The sequence below is a fragment of the Pelodiscus sinensis genome, chromosome 6 (genome assembly GCF_049634645.1).
Source record: "Pelodiscus sinensis isolate JC-2024 chromosome 6, ASM4963464v1, whole genome shotgun sequence".
Classification (NCBI taxonomy): Eukaryota; Metazoa; Chordata; order Testudines; family Trionychidae; genus Pelodiscus; species Pelodiscus sinensis.
In genome coordinates, this window is record NC_134716.1 from 97,459,066 (window position 1) to 97,470,774 (window position 11,709).

Consider the following 11,709-nt stretch of genomic DNA (forward strand, 5'->3'; position numbering starts at 1 on the left):
TAGATCACTACCCTCATTTCTCTGTTTTATCTCATTTTTCTAAGATTTATTGAGAAGTAATCCTATTCCAGATTGCTCAATTATGTCTATTTTGAGGACTGTTCTTGCTCTGGTGATTCTGTCTCTTTTCTTTTGGTTTTATAAGAAGCAATCCCATACCAGTTTACATCCCATTTTCCTGGTGCAACCAAAGGCTTATGTTGCTTTAAATTATGAGCAGAGAAAGCTGTATTCTGAATTCGGTGGTCTTAGCTCTTACTATTTAGGAGGAATTTACAAACGGTAAGCATGCTGAAACAGAGGACTACTCCAAATGTCTCCATTTTATCTGTTTTCTGTAAGGTTTATTGAGAAGAAAATCCTATTCCAGGTTCATCCTATTTTTGTGGCTCATCTTGGTTCAGTCTCTTTCAACATTTGCTCAGTTATGTCAATTGTGAGGACTGTATTTGCTTTGGTGATTCTATCTCTTTTTTGTTTGGTTTTCTAAGAAGCAATCCCATTACAGGTACATCCCATTTTCCTGCACAACCAAACTCTTACGTTCTTTAAGAGGAAGCTGAATACCAAATTTGGTGGTTCTAGGTCTTCCTGGTTAGGAGATGTTCTTGATTAAACAGACAGGCAAACAGACAAATTCTCTAAATATATATATTAGATAAGATACAGAAAAAAGGATGTCACTTTTGTAGCTACCGAATATATATTGTTTCTACTGAGTGGGGGACACATATTTTATTGTACTACCAAAAAGAGAAAAGAAAAAAAGATAATTAGGTAAAAGCCACGCAGAACAATGAATTCTTTGTAAAGGCTACCATTTATAATAGAAGGCTTAACGCAGTGTTTCCCAAACTATGGGCCCAGTGGTGGCCCAGTACTGGGCTGCAGGAAAAAAATACTGGGCCTCAGTGGAGTGCCTGTGTGGCTCCGGGTCCCCCAACCCCTTGGCCGGCCTGGGCAGAGTCTGCAGCTCAATCTTCCGACTCCCGGTAGAGGCATAGCTAGGGGAGGCAGGAGGGAGGTGGGCGAGGAGGAGGAGGAGGGGAAAGCCAGCCATCGGCAGCAGCAATTGATGGGGGAATCGGGGTGGGCTTTGGAGATTTGGGTCAGGGGGGCAGCCGGCTGAAGCAGAGCTGGCCAGGGGGCAGGTGGCTGGATGGGAGATCGGGAAGAGGAGTAGGGGAGAAGCGGCTGCTGGAAGCAGGGCTTGCCTGGGGCATTGGGACTGTCCAGGAGAGATTAGGGGGCTGGCAGAATCAGGGCTGACGGGGGGCGCGAGGTTGGGGGTAGGGAGCTGGCCGGGGAAGATGTGGGGGGGAGAAGTGGCTGCACGGGGCTAGCCAAGGGAGACTGGGAGGAGAAGCGGGGGTGAACTGGCTGTTCGGGAGGGGGTTGGGGGAAGAGAGGCACAGCAGGGGGAGCAATTTGGCCAGCGGGGAGTGGGACAGATCTGGCCATATGTGCTTTCGGGGCGCTGTCCCCCTTCCCTCCCGCCCCCCGCAAAGCATGAGTGAGTCCGGCCCGGAGATTCTATTGTGCCCCCCAACCCTCTACACCCTCTCGAGTAGTTGCGAACTGGCTGGCTGGTAGACACACTCACGCAGTCTGAGCACATTTTACCAGCCAGGCAGTTCGAAACTACAAACTGATACATCCAGTAATAATAAAACATACCTAATGAGAAAATACCAGACATGTTATATGTCTGGTGTTTTCTCAGTTTGTTTTTTATGTGTTTATATTTTTGGGCTGCAAAAAACAGTATGGAAAAAAACGGGTTCCAACTAAAGTAAAAAGTTTGGGAAACCCTGGTCTACCCAGCTTTCTGTTAGTCTTATAGCCCATTTATCCAATCCGTATTCCTTAACTAGCTGGCAAGAATATTGTGGATGACCATATCAAAAGCTTTGCTAAAGCTGGCACTTGGGGCTTTGGGAGGACCAGAAACAACTTATTTGTATATTCATCATTCCATTAATGAATATGCAAATATGCAAATGAATGTTACTGGTCCTCCAAAAGTTCGTGAATGTATTTACTGGTCCCCATGTCAGAAAGTTTGGGAACCCCTAACTTAACGTGTTTGAAGTGCTTTCAGTCCTTACATACAGAAAGTAACTCCAGACTATGACCTGTAGCCTGTCAGATCTTAAAACTAAGAAAGGTCAAGTCAGTGCTTGAATGAGAGAACTTTTAAGAAATTGTTATGTGAGTCTGGAACTAAAGCCAATAATTTAGTAGGTGGCACTTTTCTCTCTCAATATTGAACCAATAAATCAACATTTTGATTCTAAAACTTTCAGATAACCTACAAACCTTCGCTAAACCTCCTATGAATGAATATTTGTGAAACGTTGCTTGCATTTACCTAGTTCTATCAGATTGTCAAGCATAGGAGAGACACAGCAAGCAATTGCACTTCAGAAACTTTTCATGCCTCTCATTGAATTATAGGCTGCAGTTTGTGCTTCTTCTAAATCACACCTCTATCAATTTAAAGTGAATGTTCATTTCATTTGGGGTTAATTTTGGATTGTGTCTGCTTACTACCTCATGAATCAATCCATCTTCAAAGTGTAGTCAGTGCAATGCCAAGCATCTTAACAGATGCTAGTACTTTTATCTGTGCTCTGCATCACATTCCTCAAAGAGAAGGTTGCCAGAAATGAGAACATACAGGTTTCCCAAAACTACTGGTGGGAAGGAACAATACACAATAGGAGTTGTTGTTTTTTTTAATCTTTGGGGATTTTGCCAAGAACAAAATCCAGTTCAAGTTAAATGGAACACATAATTTATCAAGATGTAGGTCAGTGGTTTGTAAACTGTGAATGGCATCCTGGATCGGATAAAGCACACACATCTAATTTATACATACCCTAGTACTGACCAGTTCTTAGACTGAATTATTCAGTGCTTCCAGTAAAACATGCACAAATAAATAATTTAAATAATCCTGGTCCAAATATGACTCTCAGCTGCAGAATTTATTATATGCTATAGAAAAAAAACACTTTGATAGCACCTTTCATAAGAATATCTTCAAAATATCTTGTGAATGTTAACTAAGTCTGAAAACAACTCTGTAAATTAGGCCAAAATTGTATATAATTCCCATTTTACATCTGGAGAAATCAAGACAAAGAGAAATGATAACAAGTCAGAATAAGAGGGAAGAAATCACATATACTCCAATAGGGGCTCAGATACTGAAGTCATGAACAGAAGTATAGAACAATCAGATTCCCAGTCTCATGCCATGACAATTCAGTAGCATTCCCTGATACGTTTAACTTACTGAAAGTGTTGTATGCAAATGAACATGATTTTGCTGATCAAGGTGCAACGTTCATATGCTCCTCATCTCAATAGAATGTAAATTTATAAAGGCTAGACACACATTTGAATAGCTTAGTGTTCAGTGAGCTATCACATATAATATTAACATAATTAAGAAGAAGTGTTGAACTTCTCTGGACAGGGATTATGTCTTTTCTCTATGGAAAGTGTTCACAGAGTGGAAGCCCAGCCTTTAACACTTTCAATAAGTTAAAGGTATCAGGGAATGCTACTGAATTGTTGCCCGAGGAAAAGCTTCAGTTAACAGATATTGACAGACCCCTGGCTCTGGGGAAGGATTCCTTCCAGGCTATGGCCAGAGGCCTGACTCAGTGAAGGTGTCAGAGGGGAATGGAGCAGTGGACACAGATGGGATGGATAAATGAAAGCTGGCTCTGTCTCTCAACTATTAGGCCGTGTCTACCTTATAGGTTGCAGCTCTATAAATCGGAACTCTCCGGTTTGGCAACATCTGTGGTCTGGGAGAACCATGGATGTCCCAGGATCAGAGAGTGCCAGCACTCCAGAACCCACCCCACCTCACTACTTTTGGAGGGTCCCTTATACTGCCTTCCTAGTGCCAGAGCCAGCTCCATCCCTGGAGCAACTGGTGTTGGCAATCTGACCACTCCTGGGGGTGGGGGTGGCGCTCAGTCCCACTCCCCTGCACTCCTTAGGCAAATCCCCAATTCCACTCCAGTATCCACCCCACCTCTCTATCTTCAGGGTATCCCTTATCCTTCCCCTATCCTTCAGGGTATCCCTTATCCTTCAGGGTATCCCTTAGCCTAATGCCAGAGCCTGCTCCATCCCTCAGGAAACTGGTGTTGGTGGTGGTGAGGGGTGGAGGGTTCGGGAGCTTGCATGATGCAGTGGAGGGGGAGAGGCGGGAGTCCGGTGCAATGCAAGGAGGGGCATGCGACTCGGCTGGGGTGGATGGGTGGGAAGCCCATTGTATGCTACCCAGCTTGGCTGCCTGGGGAACCTGGTGGGGTGGCAGAGCAGGAGATGGGACCAGCAGCAGGGTGCCCAGAAATGACCTTCCCTGGTCCAGCAAAATCCCTCATCTGAGACCAGTCAGGTCATGAGGGTGCCAGACCAGGGAGATCCAACCTGTACCACTTATAGTTGGCAAAACTTATGCAGGGGGGAAGGAAGAGGTGTTGTGGGAAAGGCAGAGAGGGACAAGGCACAGGCCCCTAGTGGGGAGGCTCTGGGGAGAGTAACTGGGGTCCTTCAGAGAAACTCTCCCTCAGGGCCTTCCGGATGTGCACCCCCATCTGATGGGTCTGGTGGATGTCAGCTGTGCGTGGCTGCTCAAAGGCCTGTCCCTACCAGCCGGCCTTTGCCCCACACCTCGGAAGGAAATCATCCCCCTTCCTCTCCACAATGTTGTGGAGATCACCTAGGGGATGTTGTGCCCCTGCACATCGAGGCAGGTCAGGAGGCACCTGAACTGCGCCTTCAAGCACCCGAAGGCACATTTGGCCCTGCATGTAGGCCCTTCCCAGGCAGTCATTGAAGTGGTTCTTGCTTGGGTCCAGGTGGCTGGTATATGGCTTCATCAGCCATGGCATTAGGGGGTAGGCCGCATCTCCCACAATGCACAGTGGCATCTCAACATCTCTGACCCTGATGCTGCATTTGGGGAAGAAAGTGCCAGCCTCCAGCTTCTGGTACAACAGATTACCATTCATGCTCCAGACAGATGCATCTATGGAGGGGCTAGGAGCTGTACTGTCACAGGTTCAGTTCGGAAAGGAGAAGGTCATAGTTTATGCCAGCAGGCGCTTACCTGCCTCAGAAAAAAATTATCCTGCCCATCAACTGGAGTTTTTGGCATTAAAATGGGCAGCTGCAGATATATTTAGGACACCAATTCACAGTGCTATCTGACAACAGTCCACTGACCTATGTTACTACTGCTGCTAGGTTGGATCCAACCCGTCAAAAGTGGATGACAAAGCTGGTAGAGTTCAACTTTGACATGAAGTACCAGCCTGGAAGAAGTAATGCCAATGCTGATGGCCTGTCTCGACTACCCAGGAAGGAGGTGGCTACTGTTCTGAATGCAACGTGTCCTCCGTAGCAACCCAGGGTGATGGCCAACGGACAGCAACAGGCAGACCTGAGTGACTCCATTGGCAAGGCATAGAGTTAATCCCAGGCCTGCCTAAGGAAGAATTGAGGAGGCTGCTGGAAAAGAATGCAGTAAGCTCTCAAGTAAGGTCCTACCTGCCCAGACAATGGACACCCAGTGTCTGGGAGAGGCGAAACGAAGTAACATCAGTGAAGATATTACTGAACTAATAGAAGTGATTGCAGCTGGTAGAAAGGATTCTTTACAGAAGAACAATCCCAGGAGAGGGACAGATCCAACAAGTTGTGCTACCAGAGAAACTGCAGAGAGAAGTGTTTGAAGCTCAGCACACAGACATGGGACACATGGGCATTGACTGTACAATGGACCTCATCCTCAATTGCTGTTATTGGCCAGGCATGCAGTCCACCATCCAAAAGTGGTGCTTCTCCTGTAAAAGGTGCTGCCTAAGAAAGAGAGGCATCTTTGAGAGTAGAACTCCACTTATCTCAATTCATACAAGTAGGCCCCTGGAGATGGTATCTATTGACTTTCTCACACTGGAACATCCTGGGGAGGCATTGAGAATATCCTTGTAGTTACTGACCACTTCAGTCACTATGTTCAGGCATACCCTACTCGTGACCAACAGGCATCTACCATAGCCAAGGTGACATGGAAACAGTTCATTTTCAGCTATGGCATCACTGAAAGGATACATACAGACCAGGGGAGGAATTTTGAACGTAATCTCCTTGTCCAGCTTTGGAAACTGTTGGGGATCTCAAAAAAGCAGAACCATGACTATCACCCGCAGGGGAATGGGACTACTGAGCGGTTCAACTGAACACTCATGAATATGCTGGGAACCCTGTGCCCAGAGCAAAAGGCAAACTGGGAGGTCTATATTGAGTCCATGACTCACACATACACCTGCCTCATCGTGAGTCCACTGGGATTTCCCCATTCTTCTTACCGTTTGGCTGGCACCCAAAGCTGAAGATAGATCTGGCTCTAGGTCTCCCCCACTGATGAAATCAGGGGTTAGAGGTGGAGGAGTACGTCTCCCAGCTCAGAGAGTGCCTAGAGACAACATACCATCAGGCTGCACAGGAATCTGAAGCGCTAAACGTCACCAGAAAAAGTACAATGACCGTCAGACACAAGAAGCCCCATGGATTCCTGGAGACAGGGTGCTAGTAGCCAGGGAAAAGAAAGGGGGACAGAAACTGAGAGGCAGATGGGAACCAACTCCCTATATTGTGATTAGAAGACAAGGGGTCTTGCCAGTCTATGTAGTACAGCCAGAAGAAGGAAGGGGGAACGGGTGATACACTAACCAAACTACGCCATGAATGTTTCTACCAATTGGTGGAGTCAATCAACCATCTGGCAGGGAAGCAGACATGGAGGGAGCTGTGCCAGAACTCGAGGGAAGCCTCCAGTTGGAGGCAGGGGCAGGAATGGAACTTACTGGAGGCCCTATATATAGGACAGGTGGCAATAGGGGAAAGAGAACCCGTAGGCAGGAGACATACACAGAGGATACCTGGGACATGGTGAACAGGCAGTACAATGAAGGGGGGACAGGGTTACACTGCAGGGGGTCCCCAGACCCAGACTATTTTGACTCAGACGCTCAGAACTATGACCTGGATGAGCCTGACCAGATCATGGGGGCAACAAAAGAGGCCTATGAAGCTGAAGAGAGTCTGAATGAGCTGAATTGGATTGAAGAAGGGCAGACTGAGTGGGACCAGACTAAAGAGGTGTCTAGAGAACACCCACTAGCTCCGCAGTGCTCAACAAGTCAGTGAAGGCACCTGTATGGCTCAATCTGGAACAGAGTGCTGCCTGATGGAAGAAGAGTAGAGACTGGTGATTTTGGCCAGAGCTGCTGTGAGACGTGCATCAGGATGCTGAGAGGCTTTGACTAAGGAAAGTGACGAGGGTGCCCTTTCAATAAGCGGGGGAAGGGTGTAGCGCAAGGTCCAGTGAGTTTCAAAAGCAGCCCTGGGAACTACAAGTTGTGGACTACAAATTGCGGTATGTTGGGAGAACTTCCTGGTAGGATGTACCCTCTGCCCCCAGCAGGGTCTGAACAGGGACTGAGCTAGAAGCAGCATGTAGGCTGCATGCAGAGAGCAGGGGCTGCTCAACTGTGATCCTCTTCTATGTTTTTTTTACAGAATAAAGCCTGTTCCTGATGGTTTGTCTGAGTGGGTCTAGTCTGAGGTGCACACACATAATACACAATGAAGAGCACACCAAGGAGCTTCAGGCCTAGCCTCCCACAGTGGTGTAAGAAGTCACAAGGCTTCCCCTATCCTGAATAACTTCTCAGTGGGCTAGTGAACAGGAGAGGTTACACTTATTTCACTCGGGAGTATAAAAACACAATCCAAAGTAACATATGTTTCACCAGAATAAGTGGTAGTGGACATAGCTAGTGCTCTTGACAGGCAGGCTCTCACCTGTCGGCATAGAACTGCTACACTAGCAATCTTACAGCAGTGCAGCTGCTATATGCAGTACAGTTGTGTAGCTATATGCTTGCTAGTGTTGACATGGCCTTTGTTGGGATGGAGGTTTGCTTCTATTTGCATTGGACCTTTGGTTAACAAACTAGACATCTCTGATGGGGTATTATCCTGTATGCAAAGCCCCAATTAACATATTGATGACATGGGGGAAACTGAGGCAGGAAGCAACTGCTCTGCCATAATTGGTCAGTGAGGGGTGCTATAGGACAGGTCCATTCTGAGACAATTCCTGATGAACTGGTCTGATTTTCAAAAGTAGAATATGACTAGTCTCCATTGAAGTTAGTGAAAGCTGTTGCGTGTTCAACACTCTTGAGAAACATTTAATCAGTAACAAAGTTCTGCCTCATATTGGAAATTCGAGACACTCAGTTACCTTCCAAGGAGGTGTAACACGAGGTGTAACAGTTAATTCGAACTAAGGACTTAGTTCGAGTTAACGTTTGACTGCCGCTTGTAGCCGATGGCAGTTAGTTCGGACTAAGGGGATTTTAAAATGGCGCCCAGACAGGAAGATGCAAATAAAGCCTGGGATATTTGAATTCCGGGCTTCATTTGCAACTTCAAATGCCTACATTAGCCACCCAAGTTTGAACTAGGGGTCTAGTGTAGACATACCCTATGTCACTTTCCCTTATTGTTCTTTTCTCTCTTCCAGCACTGGGAAGGGGATTATATATAAAGGGAAGTAACCTAAATATACCTGTCCCTGAAATCATGCTGCAGTTCAACAGTTATGAATGGATCCAACCTGATTCTGCTCACATTGGCAAAACTCCCAGGGTATGTCTACACTACAAAGTTAGTTCGAACTAACAGACGTTAGTTCTATCTCACTTTCATAGGCGCTACACAAGTGCTCCGCTAGTTTGAATTTAATTCGAACTAACGGAGCGCTTAGTTTGAACTAGGTAATCCTCATTCCACGAGGATTAAGCCTAGTTCGAACTAGCTAGTTCGAATTAAGGGGTGTGTAGCCCCTTAATTCAAACTAGTGGGAGGCTAGCCCTCCCCAGGTTTCCCTGGTGGCCACTCTGGCCAACACCAGGGAAACTCGTCTGCCCCCCTCCCGGCCCCGGACCCCTTAAAGGGGCACGGGCTGGCTAAGGTGCCTGTGCCAGGTGCAAGCCTGCCAGCACCCAGCCAGCAGACCCTGCACCTGGCACGGATTGAGCCACCCACCCGATGCCCCCCGCCCTCCCCCTCTTCCCGGGACCAGGCTGGCGGCTCCCGGGAGCTTGCCCAGGACCGCAAGAGGTGGGCACCCGCCTGGGCTAGTGCGGACATCGTGGACCTCGTCCACGACCTCCGCACTAGGCACAGGAAAGTGGCCGGCTAGGGCAGAAAAGCTGCCAGCCTGGCCACCCAGGAGCAGGTGTGCATCCTTAAGCCGGCCATCCTTAAGCCTGGTTCAGGGTCCACTTAATGTGGACATGCTAGTTCGAATTAGCAAAATGCTAATTCGAACTAGTTTTTTAGTCTGGATCCGTTAGTTCGAATTAGCTTAGTTCGAATTAACTAATTCGAACTAAGTTAGTTTGAATTAACGTTGTAGTGTAGACGTACCCCCACTGATTACAAGAGATGAAGGATTGGGCCCAAAACCATAAATGATCACCCTCAACATTTTAAGAGCCTCCTTATTCTGGATGAGGTCTGATATCAGAGACTTGTCCATAATAGCATGTATCTGTGTGAAGTGAAATAACCTTGGATTACTAGGACCCACTAGGTAGTCCATTTCCTAGTTTTGATTATTATCATTGGACTGCAGGGCTGAAAGCTGCAGTCTGTTTTTTAAAACTGACACATTATAATGGAAAAATGGTATCTACAACACAACACTATTCAAATGTCAGCTATCAAATGACTAATTTTTCCATAAAGCTTCATCCCCACAAAGAAAACTATTGTTTTTATAAATACTTGTCCTCTTTAAGAATTGCAAAAACAGCTTGCTTGGTCTATCAAATCTCACAAATCAGGAGTGTCTGATTTGCAGTTCACAAGCATGGTCAGGAATGAGTTGGAAAGAATTACGTATGTCTGCAAAACGCACTATGCGGCCTAGAACTTCAAACACAATGGGGTCAGCTTGTCTGTTCGAGTCATCCGTTTTCCAGCAGCATACCTCCATCAACTTCAGTGGCTTCACATGAGTGTGACTAGCAGAATCAGGCTCTCTAAAAGCAATCTATGTTTTTTTTCTCCTTCAGGGAAACATATACAAGCATGTTGCATGAGGTCATTTCTAATCAGCAGTCTCAGAACTGGCATTAGCCTGTATCACCAATCATTGAAAAAAAAAGAATTGCAGAAACTATTTCTGGTTTTAAGATTTTTGGATAATATTCAGCTACAATAGATTCCCCATGCAACAATCCCATTAACAGCAAAGAGAATAGAATCCAAGAACATTACCAGGTGAAGATATACAGGATTCAATTGCCATTCAATTTTATGTCCCGGTAATATAGAATTTAGCAATGCTTATTGAGAATGCAAACCTATTTTTCCTTCTATTTTGTTAGTGCTACTTATTTGGGCTAAAGAGAATGACAAGGCCAAAAATACACAGATATCCTGTTGCTTAAAAGTTACTGTTTGCGTAGAAATGTTGTTAGGGTATGTTAAAAGAAATTTACCTTTCCTCAGTAAGTAGAAAACAAAACTAGTCTCAGGAAAAACTCTTTTCCACTGAATCTTATTGCAACATACACACATATCAGTTTTTAATGGGTGCAGTCATTAGGTCCTATGGGGAGCCGCATAAGAGTGGGATATTTAGGAGGAGGTTCAAGTAAGAATTGCATATAACTTGCCTGCTGGCCAATAGAAAGTTCTATAAGCTTTCAATCAAGTTAAATCATTTTATTTTTTTCTCTTTTTTTTAGTAACAATTTTTTGAATCAGGGTTGTGACTGGCATTTTAAAGTTCTGTGTGTAAAAGGAGAAGTGTCTGTCACAGAGAACATTCGAGAATACATTGGAAGGGTAGGATACGGTAGGTTGGGCTGGGCTGGGCTGGTGGCTGCCATTTCCTTCTCCCCCCTGCACCAAAATGAGAAAGTGTAGGCGAGGTGGGGAGGGCAAGAGGGTGGCACGGGGGAGGGCAGGATGCAGGAAGAACAGGAGGGCACCGGCTCGGGAGGGCCGGGCTGAAGTGCAGCGGGCAGGGATTTACCACTAGCACCACCGCTTGCAGCATCTCCCGCTTCTCTCTGTCCCCAAGCCAGATGTGCCACTCTGAGAAGTCATTGTGCCACAGCAGCAGCTGTTCGATGATGCGAGGCACTGCCCGCCACCATGCTCTGCTGCCCCCATCTGCTGGACAGGCCACCCCCAGGGCACAGGAGCAGTGTGGGGCTCCAGCTCGCAAGCTGCCTGCCCCAGTGGCCACAGGTCAGCATGGTACCACTGCCACCGCCAGCTCCCCACTGCACCTGTTGGCCACTTCTTAGGGACGTGCCCTTGGGGCGGCCTATCCAGCAGATGGGGGTGGCAGGGGAGCAAAACATGGCTGGGGGAAAAGCAACACCTCACATCCATCGAACAGCTGCTTCTGTGGCACAATGATCGGCCTGGGGACAAAGAGAAGCAGGGGATGCTGTGAGCAGTAGGGATAGTGGTAAGTCCCTGCCCGCCGCGCTCTGCCCAGCCCTCCATTACCCCCGAGCCAGTGCCCTCCAGGTGTTTCCGCACCTGCACTCTGCTGTGCCTGCACCCCGTGCTGCCTACTTGCCT